Below are 2595 nucleotides of genomic sequence, written 5' to 3' on the forward strand. Positions count from 1 at the left end.
GCCAATTGCTAAGTACCTGAATTCTGATCATGTGACCATGATGATGCTGTGATGATTTAAGTGTATCAGTTGTAGGTCACTTTTTTCAGTACTGTTGTAACTTTGAGCGATTGCTAAACAAATGATTGTAAATCAAGGATTACCTACATGTTTCTTGCTGGCTCAGTTTTCAAAAGTCTTTGGGATTGTTATAGTTATCACCATTATCTTTCTCCTACTGCAAGCTGAGAGTGAGAAAGAATAACACCCCTGCAGTGTAGGCCACTGTTAACATTGGTTAGTAGCTACATCTGGTCATATACACTGCTTCTGTCAAATTTTTCTCATATTGTAGCTCTTACTTCCTGGGTGGCTTTGGGCCACCCATGTTGTCCCTCAGCCTAACCTACCTTGTAGGGTTGTTTTGTGGGAGAGAAATGAGATAAGGAAACACTATATATCTGCTTTGAACTCCTGAAGGAAAGATGGGCTCTAAATCTTCAAATAAATAAGTTAACGGAGGGAGGGAGAGGCTGAAGAAGGCTGATTTAAACACAAGCATAATAATGACAGTAATTCTTCAAAACAAGAGTCATTGGTGATGATACAAACATCCTGGTAAGCCAAGGAATTAATGCCCAATGTGGAGTAAACAGCACAGGCAAGTCAAGGAACTAATGTGTGTTGTAGAATAAACAACAAACAGGAGAGAGAGAGAGAGAGAGAGAGAGAGAGAGAGAGAGAGAGAGAGGGAGGGAGGGAGGGAGAGAGGATTTATCCCATTCTAGTTTGTCTAAATCAGGGCTTTTCAACCTTTTCACCCATTGTACCACTTTTAGAATATGGCAACATCCGAGTACCACCAGTCGCCTAGCAAGGTGTCAAAAACTTGATGACCAAAAAAAAAGAAAGAAAAAGAAAAAACTGATGAAGTACAGGTAGTCCTCGACTTACAACAGTTCGCTTAGTGACTGTTCGAAGTTACGATGGCACTGAAAAAAGTGCCCCCCAAGCCACAGCCGAGCAAGATACCTGCCTGCCCGCCCGGCGGCGCTCTTCCTCCTGTCCGAGGTTTCCATTGTTGTGAGCATTTCTGTTGAGGATTGGCAGCGGGGGTGGGGTGGGGTGTTTGGTTTTTATTCCCCCCGTCTGCTGGGTGGCTGCAGCAGGTTTTGGTCACTTCTCATGACCCTGGGACACTGTGACTGTCATAAATATGAATCAGTTGCCAAACATCTGCATGTAAATCATAAGACCCTGGAGATGTTGCAACATTCCAGCTGATCGGTGCTTCTTCAGGGCTCAGCAGAAGTGCCAGGATCAGCGCCGAGCTCCAACTGGAGCCTGGCGCTGATCCTGGCGCTTCCGCTGAGCCCTGACACCCCTGCAGCCCCAGCCGTCTCTCGCTCAGGCTTGTGCGGTGCTGCCACCGGTTCAGCTCATTCCCCTCCCCCGCTACCACTTTTCTAGGATGGTCGCGTACCACCTGCCAAGTGCCAATGTACCACAGGTGGTACCCGTACCACTGGTTGAAAAGCCCTGGTCTAAATCAGTGCCCACTTAAAAATTCTACCCAATCTTGGGCACCACAGAGTAAGTTTATAGAATAACAGAGGGATCAGCAAGTTAGAAACTCAGATATATCAAGAAAGACTGAAGGGAATAGTTATCTTCCCAAGTTGTTCTTACTTCTTTTCAAGGCTAAACCTATTTATTTATACCAAAATTACACAGCCACCCATCTCACCAAAGGCAACTCTGGGTGCCACAAAACAATAGATAAACTAAAAATCTAAAAAGCCACAGTAATAAATGTAAAAAAAAGGAAAAATATTAATCATAGGCGAAGGGAGGATAAAAATGACCCTCCCCCCCAGCAATGTGGCCATCAAGACAAATCTTGGGTTTCCTGGAAGCCCTATGCCAGGGACTGGGGGGAGGGCTTTTGAAAAATCAAGGGGGAGGGGGCCAACCTAATTTCAGAGGGAAGGATGTTCCATATAGTGGGCGCCATAGCAGAGGAGGCACATCTCCTCAGACGCATCAGATGTGGGTCCCTAGCTTATGGCACCCACAAGTGTGCTCTCTTTATCAGATCTAATGGGGCAGTCTGAAATAACCAGGGAGAGGTTAAATTTATTTATTTATTTATTTATTCATTCAGTTAGTTAGTTAGATGCCACCCATATCCCCAATAAAACTCCAGGCCACAATAAAATATAGATAAAATATTCTGCTGAAATAGTAGAAGATTAGAAGGATCAATGGTTGAGGACTGGATCACCCTAGAAAAAGATCTCCTTATAAGTTAAGGCAATCTTGACGGCACATTACTGTCGTCATCAAAAATATGAAAGCTTTATCTCTCAGGAGAAATTCAGAGAAAGCTACAGTGTTGGGAACAGAATAATGGACTTTTTATTATTATTATTATTATTTCAATTTATATCCCGCCCTTCTCCCGAAGGACTCAGGGCGGCTCACAACATTATTAAAAGACAAAGAGAGACCCACACACCCCACCGAATAAAACCAAATTAAAACCAATATTTTAGTGTTGTGGTAATTAAAATTTCTAAAAAACCCAATTTAAAAATCCTCCCTAGGCCAGGCCCG

This window comes from Protobothrops mucrosquamatus, unplaced genomic scaffold, assembly GCF_001527695.2.
Source record: "Protobothrops mucrosquamatus isolate PMUCROS unplaced genomic scaffold, P.Mucros_1.0 scaffold6, whole genome shotgun sequence".
Classification (NCBI taxonomy): Eukaryota; Metazoa; Chordata; class Lepidosauria; order Squamata; family Viperidae; genus Protobothrops; species Protobothrops mucrosquamatus.